General features: G+C 45.6%; 1 pseudogene; it reads left to right on the top strand.

Annotated features, from left to right (window-relative positions):
- Window positions 1–2,113: 2,113 nt before the first annotated feature.
- Window positions 2,114–14,472, top strand: LOC135539041 (uncharacterized; annotated as a pseudogene).
- The last annotated feature ends 4,468 nt before the right edge of the window (window positions 14,473–18,940 follow it).

Here is an 18,940-nt window from a genome sequence, read left to right as displayed (position 1 = left end):
GGCTGTTGCTGTTAGAATTCAGAGACAGCTTTGCTCTGAGTGAAGAGGAGGTGGGTCAGATTCTGGTGCAGCACGAGGGGACGCTTGGCCCATCAAGATGCATCCCAGCCATATCCCACTGGCACACCAGGAGGCAGCAGACAAGGCCGTTGGAGATGCAGTGGGAAGACTTCATTGAGCCCTCAGGCAGCCTGGGCGGCACCAAAAGTCATGATTCCTAAGAAGGGGGATAAGCTGAGGTTATGTGCGGACTACAGAAAGCGGTAACCAGGAAGGAGTCATACCCTATATCATGTATCGAAGAGTCACTGAACCTGGTTAGGACGTCCTCCTAGCTCCCTCACTGAACCTGGTTAGGACATCCTCCTAGCTCCCTCACTGAACCTGGTTAGGACATCCTCCTAGCTCCCTCACTGGACCTGGTTAGGACGTCCCCCTCGCTCCCTCACTGGACCTCCGCAGAGGGCACTGGCAGGTTCTCCTCTCCCCAGAGCCAAGACTGCTTTCGCCTACCTTGACGACATCCTGGCCCATGGCAGCTCCTTCCAGTCTGTCCTGGGGGCGCTATGGAGTGCTGGAAAGGGTGGCTGCCACAGGCCTGAAGCTCCACCCTGAGCAATCTCACTTCATGAGGAGAGAGGTGTCCTTGGGGCACCAAGTGGGGGAAGAGGGAATCAGCACTATGGAGGACAAAGTGTGGGCTGTCCAAGACTGGCCCATTCCCACTAACCAGCAGCAGCTGAAGAGCTTCCTGGTCTCGTACTACAGGAGGTTTGTACGGGGCTTCTCCAGTGTTGCCACTCCCTTGAACCGCCTGCTGCCAAAGGACAGCAGAGTGGCAGGAGGTCTACAACACCCTCTAGCGTACACTGATCGAGGCCCATGTGCTCACCTCCCCACCTTGCCCTTTTTCCTGAACACAAATGCGAGCAATGTGGGCATGGGTGGGGTGCTGGCCAAGGTGGAGCCAGAAGAGGAGAGAGTAGTGGCGTACTTCAGCAAGACATTCAACAAACACACACTGCTACTGTGTCATATGGCAAGAGCTCCTCGCTGTCGTGGAGTCCATCAAACACTTCAAGTACTACCTGTGTGGCTTGCCCTTCACTGTCAGGAGTTATCACTCCACTCTCCAGTGGCTCATGTTTTTTAAAGAGCCAGAGGGGCAGGTCGCATGCTGGTTGGAGGAGGTCCAGCTGTACGACTTCACAGTTGTACATCGGGCCACTCTAACGCCGGCCATGTCCTGTACACGGGAGCTGAGAGAGGCCCATGAGAGAGAGCTGTGTGCGGAGGAGGGGGTCGGTGCCTCAGTATGCCAGGTGAGCGTGCCTGTCTGCTGTGAGCTGCAGGCTGTCAAATTGGCTAAATGGAGGCAGCAGCAGGACACAGATCTGCAGCCAGTGCTAGAGTGGGTGGAGGTGCGGCTGGCTGATGGCATGCTACAGTGAGCATGGAAGGAGCCAGCTACAGGAGAGGATAGGTGGCAGGTGGTGGTCCCCAAAGCACTGTGGGAGGCTGTGCTCTAGGGCATGCATGGAGGAGTAGGGATTGGACAGTTGGGGAGTGGATGTAGTCGGGCCGTACCCCACCACAGACCGTGGAAACCGCTGGGTGTTTCTCGACCATGGACTATTTCACAAAATGGCCTGAAACCTACACTCCAGGAAGCAGAGACCATCGTCGATGCCCTCACAGCCATATGTTCAGCAGGTTTGTCGCTGAGTCCATTCACAGCGACAGTCCCGTGTGTTCGTCACCATGTGCGAGTGGCTGGATAGGCACAAAAGCCGCACCACTCCGCCTCACCCGTAGAGCGATGGCCTCGTGGAGCACTTCAACAAAACGATAGCACAGCAGCTGGCCATCATCTTTGATGAGAAAGAAAGAAAGAAACGTAGTTGCCCCAAGCTGGAGAGTCACTGGGTGGGACGGTGCATGGTCCTGGATAGGATGGGAGAAGATGGTGTACTGGGTACAGCTGCCTCCCAGAGGGAGAAATGTGGCAGGTAATCCCCATACAGAGGGGCCTCTTCGCCCCAATCCCTCCCTCTGGAAATTACATTCTGCCCACAGTTAGAGCTCCAGAAGTCCCGCTCCTCCTATACCCCCTATGTCACTGAGTGGTTCCCCAGAGCCACAGGCTGTGTCCCCGGTGCCCCAGAGGGATAGCCCCTACCACAGACTGAACCCCTATGCCTGTGAGCCCCATCACACCCGTAGGAAAAAAAAAGGAGACCTCCGGGTCGCTTCGGGACTTTTTGTTCCCTCTGGAACAAGGGACTTTGTGGTGAGGGGCTGTGTAGCGACCCTCCTGGTCAGTTATGTGGGGGCAGGGGATCTGGGCAGGGGGTCGGGGCACCGCAGGTTGTAATCTGGCTTTTTCTTTGTGCATGGTACATTTGCACGAGCCTGTGAGTTTTCATTGAAGGACTCAAGAACTGTTGTGGCCATTAGCTCATTTATGATTTATAGAGGCCATTACAATATCATTCTAATTAGTGTCCCAGATTTACAATGTCTAGTCTGAGTCAGGCTTTATCTACCGTGAGAGTGTGTGTGTGTTGAGCCACAGTTGGAAATCAGACTTCTCTTACTTCTCGTTAGAATACAGTTGTTGGTTCGAGTTTATTCAATTGTTACCAACATAATGGTCAATACAAACACCTGTGGGCATATCACCAGTTCCAGTTGGTGTTATGAAATAAACATACGTGTTAAGTATACAGTATATTATGTCTCATCTAGGTTGAGGGGAATTTGCTAGTGTACTGTATAAGAATCAGAGCCCGATACTACGAATCAGATTTCAGGAGTTCTAGATAACTTTGGTCAACTCTGAGTTCAACTTGGGATAACCAGTACCAAGAAAGTGGCTCACCTTTTTAGCCAGGTAAAATTTTATGCCAATTAATCGTTCATAAGTAACCTGCTCGGGGCAGGCTTACTCGGGGTTAAATCAATTTATCCTGAATATATTGCCTGAGCTGCGACTTGAGGACCAATGAAATCAGATCCACTCCCTCTTGCAAAGATTTCATCATCCCCTTCATTTGAGGAAGACGACTGATTCAATATTTCATTGATCAAAAGTGTTGTTGTCTGTTAAACAATAGTAATGTTAAAATACCTACACTTTCAGTAATGTCAGAATACATTTGAAACAACGGTTAAGAGCGTTGGGCCAGTAACCGAAAGGTTGCTGGTTCAGATCCCAGTGCCGACTAAGTGAAATATCTGCCTCTGTGCCCTTGAGAAAGACACTTAACCCTAATTGCTCTGGATAAGAGTGTTGCTAAATTACTAAAATGTAAAAACATGTATTATACTTGTCACATACGCTGAATACTTGTGAGTGTGTGTTGAGTCAGTGCAAGATAGGGTCAATGCATATAGTCTGTGTAACCATTTCATTAAGTATGTAGCAGTCTTATGGCTTGGTGGTAGAAGCGGTCTCTGAGCCTGTCGGTCTAAGAGCTGATGCTCCGGTATCGATTGCCGGACGGTAGCAGAGTGAACGGTCTATGGCTTGAGTGAATGAAGTCTTTGGCCATTTTTAGTCCTTCCTCTGACACCGCCAGATACAGAGATCCTGGATGGCAGGGGCTTGGCCCCAGTGTTGTAATGGGCTGTCCACCCAGTTATTTCTCCTGTTGTCCAGGTTGGAGAGGGCATTGTGAAGTGCATTTGAGATTGCGTAATCTGTGGAACTGTTGGGGCGATATGAAAATTGAAATGGGCTCAGGGTGTCTAGGATGATGGTGTTGATGTGTTATGACCAGCCTTTTCAATGAACTTGATAATTACAGCTGAGTGCTACAGGGCGATATTCATTTCGGCAGGTTACCTTGGAGTTCTTGGGAACAGGGAAAATGGTAGTAACTTGAAACGTGTTGGGTTTAACGACTGGGACAAAGAGAGAGTGGAAATGTCAGTGAAGACACTTGCTGGTCTCTGCACATTCTCCAAGAACGCTCACTGGTATTCCGTCTGGCCCGGTGGCCTTGTGAGTTTAAACTTTTTAAAAGCTTGACTTTCATCAGCCACGGAGAGTGAGATCCGGTCTAATAGGATTCCACCTTCCTCCCATATTGTCCTTTTGAATGTTTGATGTCTCATTGGAGATCGTAGCGGGCTTTCTTGTAAGCAGTAGCTATAGCCTTTAGCAGAGCACCGATATTGCCTGTAATCCATGGTTTTGGTTCGTTCGCGAAGTTGCTGTGGGGATGAAGTCGTCTATGCACTTATTGATGAAGCCCGTGACTGATGTGGTAAACACCTTGATGCTATTGGATGAATCCCAGAACATATTCCAGTCTGTACTAGCAAAACAGTCTTGTAGCCTTGTGTCTGCTTCAACAGACCACTTCTGTATTGAGCACGTCACTGGTACTTCCTGTTTTGAGATTTTGTCTGTAAACAGGAAGCAGGTAGATAGTCATGGTCTGATATGCCAAAGGGAGGGTGAGGGGAGGGCCTCATCCGCAAGACTCTCCCTACAAGTAACAACACACATGGATGCACGCACACACACTATTTACACACTAACATTCAAATGTTCCGTTCTCTTAACAATTGTGTTTTGTTTCAGGCTGACCGTTCAGTGTCCCTACCCTGCTAATGACATCGTCACTGTCTCTATTGAACACCCTATCAACTCAACCTTTGCCCTCTAACCTCTGCTGCCTATTTAATACACTAGTCTCCAACAGACGTCAGGGCAGTGGGCAGTATGTGGGTGTGGCGATAGTTGGGATGGGAGCTTTGATTGCTGTTACAGGGAAGATGCTGGGTTGAATGCCCAATAAAACATGAAAACATGTTTGCAAATTTGTGAAGTTGGTTAAAATCCCAGCTAAATGTATTTCATATAATGAGCCCATTGCCAAGTGAAAATATAACTCTTGACTTGGGTCACTAAACTCACCAAAAAGGCTGCATTTACACAGGCAGCCCAATTTTGATTATTTAAAAAAAAAATCAGATCAGCTCTGAAAAATATCTGATCTGAAAAGATCTAATGTGATCGGTCAAAAGACCAATTAGTGGAAAAAAAGATCAGAATTGGGCTGCCTGTGTAAACTCAGACAAAGTGAAGGATTATTCTGTACCATGAATATGAAATGACATGTATAAATATCAATCATAGACTATGTATACTGAACAAAAATATAAATGCAACAAAGATTTTACTGAGTTACAGAAAATCAGTCAATTAAAATAATTAAATTAGGACCTAATCTATGGGTTTTACATGACTGGGAATACAGATATGGATCAGTTGGTCACAGATGCCTTCAAAGAAAATAGGGGGGTGGATCAGAAAACCAGTCAGTATCTTGTGTGAGCACCATTTGCCTCATGCAGCGCAACACATTTCATTCACATAGAGTTGATCAGGCTGTTGTCCCACCCTCTTCAATGGCTGCGCGAAGCTATTGGATATTGGCGAGAACTGGAACACACTGTCATACACATCGATTCAGATCATCCCACACATGCTCAATGGGTGACATGTCTGGTGAGTATGGAGGCCATGGAAGAACTGGGACATTTTCAGCTTCCAGGAATTGTGCACAGATCCTTGCAACATGGGGCTGTGCATTATTATGCTGAAACAGGAGGTGATAAATGGCACTACAACGGGCCTCAGGATCTCATCACGGTATCTCTATGCATTCAAATTGCCATCGATAAAATGCAATTGTGTTCGTTGTCCGTAGCTTATGCCGCCAATACCATAACCCCACCACCACCATGGGCACTCTGTTATCAACGTTAACATCAGCAAACCACTTGCCCGCAAGACGACGTCTGTGGTTGTGAGGCCGGGTGGATGCGGCTTATGGTAGAGAAATGAACATTCAATTCTCTGGCAACAGCTCTGGTGGACATTCTTGCAGTCAGCACGCCAATTGCACTCTCCTTCAAAACTTGAGATATCTGTGACATTGTGTTGTGTGACACATTTTAGAGTGGCCTATTATTGTCTTCAGTACAAGGTACATCTGTGTAATGATCATGCTGTTTAATCAGCTTCTTGATATGCCACAGCTGTCAAGTGAATGGATTATCTTAGAAATGCTCACTAACAGGGATGTAAACAAATTTGTGCACCACGTTTGATAGAAATAAGCTTTTCGTTCGTATGGAAAATGTCTGGGATCTTTTATTTCTGCTCATGAAACATGGAACCAACACTTTACATGATCCGTTTATATTGTTGTTCAGTGGAGATGGAAAACACATCCTAAGAAAGGGGAAGGAGAGGAGATGAGTAGAGGAATCCACTTCAGACTATTGAGCTGCGCCCCTAGGCTCTGGCAAGCTGGCCTACCATGTGACCCAATTAGCTAATTAATTACCTCAATCACAGCACCACCCCTATATAAAAGTGCCAGAGAACATGCTACTTATCAACTGTTGTTTTTGGGTTATTTTTTTTGTGTCTAGGAAACTGTCAGTGCGTGGTAGTTGATGTTGTGTTAACTAGCAGGTGTAGTTTACTAGCTGTTACTGGCTAGGGTTAGACACTTCAACGGAGCAATGGCTTTTGGGTGTTGGTTGGGGTAAGTTTGGTGGTGGGCTTAAATGTTTTGAATAAGTGTTGATGCTGGCACACTTTATTGACCTGTGCTAACATTTTTCTTACAGAGTATTTGTACTCCTCTCTGTATGGCCTTGTGTAAGATGTTCTGACCTTCCAAGAGGTAAGAAACTTAAATTGGGTCAGATGAGCCTTTTATACAAGCTATAGAACACTGGTATGAATTGTTGGTCAGAATCTTTTAGTTTCCACCTTTCAGATTCTCACCTTGTGTGTCTATATAGGGGCCATTGAGACTGCATGCCGGGATCGATACCTGTTGGTAACAACCCAACTCTCATTTGCTGGGAATGAACCTCGCTTTGAAGCGGTTGGTAAGTAGACTTTTAACCTTAATTCTGATGCAAAATGGGCCTGAAACCAGGTTTGGTCAGCTCGTGAACTTGGCATCTTAACATGTCTTGGCCAGGGTTTGGTAGCTGGTGCTGACAGGAAGTCTCTCCCTGCAGTATATTTCAGTCTCACTGTGCCTGTTGGACCACTTAAGAATAAACTGATTTTTATTTAGTATTGGACTTGAGCATATTCAAATCATTTGATTTGACCCAGTTCTTTACCCCTATCTAGATGCTGATGGTGTTCACCCCATCACTGAGCAGTATGGGTCAGAGTGTGGCTACATGTTCAGTATCCTCCCTCTGCCTGGCCATGCTCAACTCAGAGCCTCCTACTTCTCCTGCCACACTGACAACCAGGTTCATATATTTTCTGTGCATTGGGGTCTTTTCAAAGCCACAACCCATGGGCACACTGGTTAAATCAGCATTTCAATTACATTGAACCAATGTGGAGTAGCCATTGAGTTGGTATCTGTGCCCATGGGAAGGGCTTTAAAATTATATTTTCTAGTTAAATTACTACCAGCATCTCAGTTGAAGGTCTTGTTTTTGTGTCTTAGGACGATGAGGTGTTCACTTTTAGCTTTAACTTAATCACGATTGATGCGACTGGAGTGGAAGCCACCTACTCTGTGAATTCAACCTGCTCCCTCCCTCTACCCTGGTCCCCCAGAGAAGTCAGCTGTGAGGAGAACTATATGGAGGTACTGATATACAGTCTAGATCCATGCATCAGGGCTCGTGGAGGTGGGCTTGTGTATTTTATAGGAGAGTGTTATGTTACCCTGTAGGTGTCAATGAGGAGTGACGTTTCTTGTCTGTCTGGTACAACGGATGCCTGGACTGCTACCCTTGCTAAAGTAAGCTAAAGGCTATTTGGCAAATTGTCAATTCGATCTCCACCAGTTTGTCCCCAATACCACCATGCATGCCCTGTCTCTTGTTCCCCATCAGGCCCACAGCTCTGCCACATCTACCTGGCAGGTGATGTTCCAGCAGGAGGGGCAGCAGCTGATTCCCATGTCACTCTCAGAGGCTCGGGAGCTGGGCTACGTGTTCCATCTCACCCAGGGAGACTGGTGTTCCGCTCACCCTACACACCACTGTCTGTCATGGGGTCTGTCTCCATGGTGAGGATTTAAATGTCCTGTTCAATGGCATCCTTTATCTTGGTTGTCTTCAGGCTTGCTTAATTTGACATTAACGACCTAGACTGGTGGCTGTATTTCAGAGGGTCTTACATTGCGTAATGTTTATAACCAGGGTTATGCAGGATGGGAAGGAAGCCACTTATTTAGACTACTGAAATGCCCCCTTTGTACTGTTGGCAAGTACACTTCATCCTTTATTCAATTCCAGATCAATGGTTCAGTGGTGGAGGTGGTCCATCCCATACTGTTCTCCAGGCAGAGATGGGTGGTTATGATGGTGGACTGGATTGTTGCGTGCAGCACTAGTAAGTTCCAGTGCAATATCAGGTTCCACATTATCATGGTTCAGACCTGAAGGGACTGGATTGTCTTAAGCAATAGTGATGGCACAGTTAAGCAAATAATACTTTCACCTATGAGGTTATTTCAGATCGGTGAGATGTTTTGATCACTCAGTTGCAGAGGAAGAATTGCTCACAGGTCTTAACACTTGTAATCTCTTTCCAGATGAAGGGATGTATGATGGGGCAGGGCTGGTCTGGCAGACCCCCACTCTGCTGTCCCCGCTGGTCTCTGGCCTCTCTGGGTTGGAGAGCAGCAAGATCTCAATGGGGGTGGATGGTCAGCTCCTGGATGAGCCCATCACAGCAGAGCGAGGCTACAGCCTGGACATCAGTGACACCACTGTCCAGATCAGCATCCCTTTCAACGCTGCCGGAGGATACAGAAAAGTCAGTAGCATACTAGGGCCGGCATCTGACCTTTACATGCAGATGCTTACCTTGTATTCTGATGTAGAGAAGCTGCAAATGTCTTCAGTCACTCATGTCCTCTGTACACCTTGAATATTCTACTTTGTAACATATTACCTAATGGCAGATGCTTCATAACGGTTTCAATTCTTTCAGAGCTTTGTGATGGCCAACATGTACCATGAGTTCTATGTGGTCCATCTCTACTATGAACAAATCTTTCTTGATGACTGTGGTGTGGAGACCAGACTCCGCCTCCACAGGCCCATGAACACACCCCTTCTGATCCAGCACCTCTCCATCATTAACCGTACGTTCTACTAGCCAATCCGAAGTGGCTTTTCAGCTCCATGGTCATGATTGCTAATGACCCTGTTGTCCTTCTCCCACCACAGAAACAGTCCTTGAGGATCGTGTGTTTACTGTTTACCTGGGGAACCTCCACTACGATGTTGACCTGGTGGCTGTGACTCAATGGTCACAACTTCACCATACTAGAGGCGAATAAAAGTGGCCTCGTCATAACCACGGTCCCCCAGCCCAATGGTAACCTTCATGCCTACATTCTCAGGGTGCCATTTGAGGATGCTGCTGTTCACAAGCTGGTAAAGAGATACTTATTTTTACACTCTAATGAACTACTGTGGTTTTCTCAGTATTTCCTCATGGCTTCTAGATAAGGGAATTTATGTTTAAAGTAATACGAGATTCTGAATGACATTAAGAGTAATGACTGAAGTATTTCACCCTAAAGTTACAGAAGCTTAGATGTGTTTAGACATAATCCTAGAATATTGTGAGACAGTGGGAACTTGGTGTTTGTGTGACAAAGAGGAACTGACAATACATGCTTTTGTACTGAGATCAAGGACAGGAGTTTCTCCCCCGGGAGGAACGGATGCACTTGTTGGAGTTATATAGAAGGCTGTGCGCATTATGTTTCTTAGCACCTTCTCGTGAATGAAGGACTTCCTTTTGCATAAGCTGAGTCTTCTATTTATTAAACCCAGGGTCTTAGAAACCTCTGGAATTGGTCAAAGCTTGATTGTGGTTATAATCATTGGGATAGAATTCTCATGACACTTCGCATTGGAGGATATCCAAGGTTCCTCCCTGAACTTTCTTCAATGGGTTTTGGGGACCTCAGATTCACCCCCAAAATGTGGATGTAAGATTTGTTTCTAATTGAGTTCATATCCATAGTACTCTCCAGAGGGGCTTCTTCAGTTCTCGTTGGCCATCAACTACACGTTGGTAATCCTGCCTCAAGAGGAGCCTTACTACTACCTGACCTCAGTCGTGGCTCAGTTCAATGATGTCTGTAAGTTGACTTGAACTTTAGTAGAGACCTGGGCTGGAAGTGATAATTCTCAAGGTGGGCTTCAGAGCCTTCTGGTTCTGACCTCTGCCCTAATGTGGACGCAGCCCAGCGCTCTACCGCTGTTCACCCCTGATGTCATTTTGGCACTATTGACTAAACTATTGGGCCGATCTTCTCTTCGTCAGTTCCTCCGGTCTTCAAGGCGTTTGCAATGAGAAAAGCATCAGGTTCCAGATGGCCCATAAGCCATTTGACTACCTGTGGGAGGTGGGTGTTGGCCCCTACATTCTGACCACAAATCTGGCAGCCAAGCGGGGCTACATCATGCAGAATGACAGCAAGAGTCTGACCCTGGAAGTGCCCCTCTTCTCTGTTGGCTACACTTATAAGGTGAGATGTTTATTGGTCGAGCAAATGACAAGACAATTAAGCGCAAGTAAGAGTAGGAGTTAAATTATTTCAAATGTACCTGCTCTTTTTCCCCCAGGACATCAATTTGAAGCAGTTCTACGGCTCATTTGAAATTCACTCACGACTTCCCAAGACCTTGGAGGTCAAGAGTTCCTTGGCCAAAGCTTGTCTCTTCCAGACTACTGAGGTCATAGGTAACTACTAGTGCCTCATCTTTGCCTGCAACTTAATTTATTGCCTGACTGATTAGTGTTGCTCATTCACTTTGTTCCAGCCCAGCTCTAACACAACTTTCTCTAGTGTGTTCCACTGAAGGGTGGTGACAGTGGTTACTGATGTGACTCTGGCTGGAGCTGAGACAACGGAACCTTTCTCCTGGACTCTACCTGCAGGCCTCAAGAGACAGATGACACCAGGGTGCTCTTTAGCTTTGGACTCCACCTGTGGTACCAGGGTCAGGTATAACTGTCCAACCCATACAATTTGAATCATTCAGAGACTGGCCCTACCAGTGACTACTTCAAATGAGTTGTCAGCATCTAACCTGGTGACCAGAACTCATCTTGCGTAATTTGTTCAGCTGCATGACTAAGGTCTTAGAATTTGCCCGATCTGATGCGTCCAAATAAGCGGCTGGAACTACTGCTGTTATCAATGCATCCCGTCATTGGTTCAGGCGCAGAATCGGTCCACGAGATCAGCAAGCCTCCATCTCAAACCGTCCAGCATGCAAGCTGAATATTTAAATTAATATTCAAACTTTGACTTACAGGTGTCTCATGAGGCCTTTCAAGGAACAACCATTTAGTTTATAGACATGGTTTGATAATTTTCATAAATTTTGTTCAAGGCTTGTGAATTCCTATCTAGGTTGACCATCAGCATGTTACATACGAAAATGATATCCAACGTTGAGCACAGAGCCAATCTGTGAACGCACCAGTCAAAACCAGGGATACTGCCTCTGTGTACGTGACTTCACTGATAATCTACTACCTCATAGGTTGAATTAAAAATATTTACGTCAGTCATTAACTTCCACTACAGGCACTTGTGGCTGTAATGTTCAGTTCTCTTTTTAGGGTGACAGTTCGGTGTGTCTATCCACTGAGTGACCTATACAAGCTGTTTGCATATTGGCGGTTTGAGGCAGACTCTCCGGGGAGTTGGCACCATCTTGACGGAGAAGCCGTAACAAGTAAGTGTTCGGTAGTTGTGCAGCTAAAGAGGGTGGTAACTGCTACAGCTTTTTACACCTGACTCTCTGTCCAATCATAGCATTTCAGCCCACCTTTCCACCCACCACCAGAAGACCGTTGACCTCACAACTACTTCCAGCACAGGCCTTAGTCCTGGGAGGAAATGCCTGGCATCAACCTAGGGCTAAATACGTCAAAGTCTTCAGCTGGCAAATGAACCAACCTAAAGGAACCATAGGCCCAGACCCCAGTCACCCTCCATACAATGGTATGAGATGGAGAGATCTGTTCTACATGTCATATTCCTTAATAAAATTCATTTAGAACATCTCCACAGGAACAAATGAAACCACTGACTGACTGAATCGGCGTGATTGTGGTGTTTTTGAATATAAATAAGTCTGGTTCTTAATAAATATGTTCTTACAAGCTGTACCTTGTCCTGATTGTTATGAGATGTGGCTGCATCCAGTTTGGGATTTATATCACAAGTGAGGACTTAGTTTGGTAACTAGGTTGGCAACTAGGTTGGCTAGTGAAAGCGTTGCACAAAAGCATTTATGTCACTTAAAGGCATGTTGGCCTTTAAGGGGGTGATCAGCAATTCTGTTGTGGCCACCCTGCCACTTTGATCGCTGCTGCAGGATGGGGCCTGAATCTAAGCACACGGATCCATAAACTGCATTTTGGCAGCAAGGTCAAATCAAATGTTATTTGTCACATGGTTAGCAGATGTTAATGCAGTGTAGCAATGCTTGTGCTTCCAGTTCCGACAATGCAGTAATCTAACAATTCCAAAACTACTGTCCTATACACACACGTGTAAGGGGATAAAGAATATGTACATAAGATATATGAGTGATGGTGCAGAGCAGCATAGGCAAGATACAGTAGATGGTATCAGTACAGTATGTAAAACAAAGTGGCTAGTGATATATTTATTACATAAAGTGCAGTAGATATAGAGTACAGTATATGTATACAAATGAGATGAATAATGTAGGGTATGTAAACATATTAGGTAGCATTATTTTAAAGTGGCTAGTGATTTTACATCTTTCCCATTCAAAGTGGCTGGAATTGAGTCAGTGTGTTGGCAGCAGCCACTCAATGTTAGTGGTTGCTGTTTAATAGTCTGATGGCCTTGAGTGAGAAGCTGTTTTTCAGTCTCTCGGTCCCAGCTTTTGATGCACCTGTATTCGACCTCGCCTTCTGGATGATAGCGGGGTGAACAGGCAGTGGCTCGGGTGGTTGTCCTTGGATTATTCTGCCCTTGAGTTGCGTTCCATGCAATACTCGACAGAGCTAACAGTCTTCCATAAAACTCCCAAGGCGTGACTTTTCTTGAATATATTGAAAACGTTTGTTGTGAAACTGCAAAATAAAGAAAAGAATATACTTTAGTATTCAATTCACACCGACATACTGTAGCTGTACGTTAAACATTTGAAGTTGCATACATACAAAGCACGCGCTAAGGTACCATGCATCTGGCATGATGCCAAACCATAGCTGATTGTTAACCATATGGTAGTGGCTCCTTTTTCATTACTCTAATGTATAACCATCTATGTAGAATAAAGCATATTACACTAGAAACTAACAACTACAGTAATGTATATTTTACAATTCGTTTGCATGACGTATGAGCAAAGTAATACAACTAACGACATACATTAAAGGGCATTGCAATTTGTGAGTAAATGCAACCAACATTGATATGTAAGCAATTCTGTCAATAACAAGATTATCATCATTAGCTAAATGCTTGAATCGAACTTACAAACAAATATTTTTTTCCAAGGCTAGCGACAAGAAATAACGACATTGAAAGACCTGCACCGTAGCATTGTTTGTAGCTGCTTCTATGCGTGCAAAACAAATTCTGCACTTCTGTTTGCGTCGTCTTTCTAAGTACCAGAGAAGCGCCACAAGAGGGGCAAATAACACCATTGAACACAATGAAAATCCACCTAACCATTGTAATAAAATAATCTGTTACCTTCTAACAGGATGGCAGCACACTCCCCGCCTGGTATAATGAAATTGTACCACTATGAAATAAAAAACATATCAAGAAACAAATAACAACGCCCTTTCTATTTTATCTTTTGTCTCTAGGATGCTTCAGAAAGAAAGAACAACAATCTCTGAGATTGGTCTCAGAAACACCTTTAGCAGCTCCTTGCTTGACAATTTTAGTTCTACTTTCCTAACCTTTTTGTCAGTACTGGGAAAGGTTTTTACCACAAGCCTGACTGGTCAGTAATTTCTGTGTGCCTGACTGTCTTTCAATAAGACAACATCTCCCACTTTACATTTGGCTTTCTGCTGTCCATTTTCTGCGTCTCTGCGGCTTGTCAGGTACTCCTGTCTCCACCTTTTCCAAAAGCTGTCAGCGAGACACTGGACTTGCTTCCACTGTTTTCCATGAAGGTCGTTCATGCTGAAGTATCCAGAAGGGGCTGAGGGAGTGCTGGTCTTTTGTGTCAGTAACGTGAAGAGGGTGTGAGAATGGTAGGCATGTCAGGGTCGGCTGATACTGACACTAAGGGTCTCGCATTGATTATTGCCCTGCTTCAGACAGAGTGCTCAAGACCATGTGTGAGACGAAAGGAGCCCTTCTGAAACGGCATAGCATCAAGAATACGTCTGGCAACCCCAATGAGTCTCTCCAAGAACCACCCATATGAGACGAGTGTGGAGGATTAAATATCCAAGTACATCCCTTATCTGAGAGGTATTTAGTCAGTTCTGAGTCATTTGTGTCGATACCCAGTTCCCTGCAGGCACCTATAAAGTTTGTACCTCGATCAGACCGTAGCACTTTTGCTGGACCACGGCGCGTTGATGAAGCTGGATGTGGACATGGATTCGATAAGCTCGATATGGACTGCTCTAGTAGACATACATGTAAAGAGCACCGCCCAGCGCTTGGAGTCTGCACTACCACCTCCAGTGCGACGAGTTATGACATTCCATGGTCCAAACACATCAAGTCCAACGCTGGTGAATGGTGGTTCAGATGTGAGTCTGTCTGCAGGCAAGTCAGCCATTTTTTGGTCAACTAACCTCCCTCTAACCTTGCGGCAGGTGACACACTTGTGAATGATACCAGAGACCAGACGTTTGCTCCCAATAATCCAGAAGCCTGCTGCTCGAATAGCTCCATCTGAAAAATGACGTCCCTGGTGAGCCACTTGCTCGTGATAATGTCTTACCAGCAGAGTGGTGACATGATGTGTCCGTGGGATGATGAGAGGATGTTTTTCGTCTTGTAACATGTCGGCGGAGGATAAGCGGCCTCCCACCCTCCGCAACCCATCCTCATCAATCACTGGGTTCAGCTTTTTCAGTGGACTTTGCTTTGGGAACTCTTTTCCTTTTTCAATGCATTTGAATTCCTCTCTGAAGGCTTCATGTTGCACACAGTGAATGATTGCTGTTTTGGCTTGTGACAACTCACTTGTACCGTATGGTTTATTACAGTCATGCCAGCCTCTGCAGCTGGTGTTGTCTGCACCTTCATGGAAGGATCTTGCAACATGAATGAGTCGTGCTGTGGCTCGATTGAGAGCTTTCCAGCTTGAGAACCTCTCAAAGCGATGAGAGCCGAGTTGAGCTCCAGAAACTTTAGAGGCAAAGACAGTGACGTCTGGTCGAATCTCTGCATCTGTGTGAGGCTCTACAAGGTCAAAATTTATATTCTCAGGCTTACTCGAGTTCGTTTGGGTCAGGAACGGTGGACCTGAGAACCAACTAGTGTGTTTTAAGAGCGCAGCAAGTATGGGCCTGGTTGCATGGTCTGCTGGATTGCTGTCAGTGTTCACAGTTGTGATTGGATCTCTCGAGTGCACTGTAGACGGAGAGATGTGTTTCTGAGCTACGCTCTTGTAGTTCTCTTTTACCTGGATGATGTCAGGGCAAGGGCTCAGATAGGATGTGCGACCATTTTGAAGTATGTTTGTCCTGAACACGTTAACATTGGCTGGTCGGTGAGCCGTTCCCAGACAGACCTCACCCACAATGACCCACCCGAGGTCGAGTCGCTGTGCATAAGGAGAGTCGTGGGGCCCATTGATTTGCTCTCGTACCTTGTGTACCCTTAAGATGTCTCGTCCTAAGAGCAGGAGGATGGGAGCGTCTGGGTCCACAGCTGGAATTCTGTCCATAACTGGTTGCAGATGGGGATGATGATACGCAATGTCGGGGGAGGGAATCTCCATCCTATCGTCTGGCATCATATCACACTCTATCAGAGTAGGGAGAGTGAGCTGCAAGTGTCCATCTATAGACTCCACCATGAAGTTGACGGCTCTCCTGCCTGAAGTCTGTTACCCCAGAACACGTCTTCATGGTGTATGGAGCAGAGTTGTCATTGATGTTGAAGAGACTGAAAAACTCTGTCTTGGCCAGAGATTTGTTACTCTGTTCATCAAGCACTACATACATTTTGACAGCTTTCTCTCTTTCCCAGCCGGATAAGCTTTGACTAGGCATATTTTTGAACATGATCTTGGATTGACTGCCTCACCACAGATCTCTTTACACTTTGAGGTGACAGATAGAAGAGCATCGTCACCTTGCTCCCCGCCATGCTCTGTCTCTGCTGTAGCGGTGTCTGTATTTGTAGGGGCTGGGCCTGGATGCAGAGCAGCAAGATGCCTGTCGCTGTCGCACTCAGAGCACTTGATTGAAACCTTACAGTCTTTAGCTCTGTGCTGAGTTTGACCCACAACATCGGAAACAAATGCCATTGTCTTTGAGATATGATTTGCGCTCATCTAGAGTTTTGTATCTAAACCCACAGCACTTTTTAAGAGGATGAGGCTTGTTATGTATTGGGCAGTGACGGTCAGTGTTTTCAACCTTTGTCTTACTGGGTTTGGTTTGGTGGTCTGAGGCCTCAGATGACACATCTGTCTTGTATACAGTCACAGGTGTCTTGCTGCTGTACCTGGCAGGTTTCTCACTTTTCATGGACACCTGGTTAGTTGAGGTGTAGAGGGTGAAGCTGGGGTCATTTCTAATTTTCGCCTGGTTCCTGATGAATCTCGAGAAGAACGAGAATGGTGGGAATGCTACCCGATAGTCCTCCTTATATTTGGATCCCTGTGCTATCCATTTTTCTTGTAAACTGAATGGAAGTTTCTCTACAATAGGGTTTACCCCCCGAGATGTGTCCAGATAAGCGAGGCCTGGAAGGTACCCTTCTACTTTATCACACTCCAGTTTGAGAAGAATGTCACCTAGTTCTCTTAGTTTGTGATTGTCTTTGTTAGCCAGTTTTGGAAAATCATCAATTTTCTTCAACAGTGCATTCTCGATCACTTCGGGTGAACCATAGCACCCTTCTAGTCGTTGCCAGACCATGTTAAGCCCTGCTGTTGCGTTGAAAATATGGACAGATCTAATTCTGTTTGCTTGCTCAGACGACTCTGCCCCTAGCCACTTGGTAATTAGATCTAACTCTTCCCTGGCTGATAAACTCAAGTCTCTGGTCGCATTGAGAAAGGATGCTTTCCATGCTCAATCATTTTCAGGGCGATCATCAAACTTCAGGAGTCCGGAACTCACCATCTCACGTCGTAGGAGGTACTTGATGAGGTCTGGTGCCACTTGTGACTCAGGGAAGTTTTGTGTGTGTGACTGGAAGTGGGCTTGCTTTCCATTTCCACCATGCTGCTGTTCATTTCTTTTGAACGGAGAGTCTCTGCTCATGTTCTGTTGTTTGCTACTTTCTGGATTATGGCATGTAGCTGGGTCAACACTAAGCTCTTGTTTCTCCACTTCAAATGGAAGTTCAGCAAAGTAGGGCCTAGCATGTTGTTGCACATACTCACATGTACGTTGGACTGGACTTAAGGGCTGTGTCCCTGTGTCTAGTTCTTCGCGAAGCTCTCTGCGTTCTGATCCTACAACTTCTTCAAAGGCTGCAGCTTCAGCCAACGCAGCAGCAGCTGCTCTCTCAACTTGGAGAACATATAAACTTGCCTGGAGGTCAGCTTTTTGCTTCAACAAGCTGGCCTCTATTTCTGCCTTTTGTTTCATCACAGACGCTTCCTTCTCAGCATGAGAGACTTGTGCGCGTGCTGCGTCCGCCTTGGCGCGTGCTGCGTCCGCCTTGGCCCGTGCTTTGATGGCTGCAGAACTCGCTGTTGAGGATCTGCTTGACTGTTTTGATGACCTTGATCTTGTAGATTGAGACTTGGTCCCAATGTGCTGAAGAGGCTCTTCCATCTCTCTCTGTTGAACACCTGGCTCTGGTTGTTTCATCATAGACTGCTGGTCTTCCCTAGGAAGAGAGGCTTTGTTTGCTGATGAACGTAGAAACAAAACCACCGTGTGTGGTTATTCTTGAGCTTGAGCCCAGATGTGATGATGTTTTTTCACTATTCTGCCCTTGAGTTGCGTTCCCATGCAAAACTCGACAGAGCTAACAAAGTCTTCAATGAAACTCCCAAGGCGTGACTTTTCTTGAATGAATATATTGAAAACGTTTATGTTGTGAAACTGCAAAATACAGAAAAGAATATACTCTAGTATTCAATTCACACCGACATACTGTAGCTGTACATTAAACATTTGAAGTTGCATACATACAAAGCATGCGCTAAGGTACCATGCATCTGGCATGATGCCAAACCACATAGCTGATTGTTAACCATATGGTAATTGGCTCCTTTCATTACTCTAATGTATAACCATCTATGTAGAATAACAAAGCATATTACACTAGAAACAGTAACAAAACTACAGTATTGTATATTTTACAATTCGTTTGCATGAAGCATGAGCAAAGTAATACAGCTAACGACATACATTAAAGGCATTGCAATTTGTGAGTAGATGCAACCAACATTGATATGTAAGCAATTCTATCAATAACAAGATTATCATCATTAGCTAAATGCTTGAATCGAACTTACAAACAAATATTTTTCCAAGGCTGAAGCGTGACAAGAAATAACTACATTGAAAGACCTGCACCGTAGCATTGTTTGTAGTAGCATTGTTTGTAGCTGCTTCTATGCGTGCAAAACAAATTCTGTACTTCCTGTTTGCGTCGTCTTAAGTACCAGAAAGCGCCACAAGGGGGCAAATAACACCATTGAACACAATGAAAATCCAATTTAACCATTGTAATAAAATAATCTGTTA

This window comes from Oncorhynchus masou, unplaced genomic scaffold (genome assembly GCF_036934945.1).
Source record: "Oncorhynchus masou masou isolate Uvic2021 unplaced genomic scaffold, UVic_Omas_1.1 unplaced_scaffold_1709, whole genome shotgun sequence".
Taxonomy (NCBI): Eukaryota; Metazoa; Chordata; class Actinopteri; order Salmoniformes; family Salmonidae; genus Oncorhynchus; species Oncorhynchus masou.
Note: the sequence above shows the minus strand (reverse complement) of the source record. Positions and strands in the feature narration are given on the sequence as shown.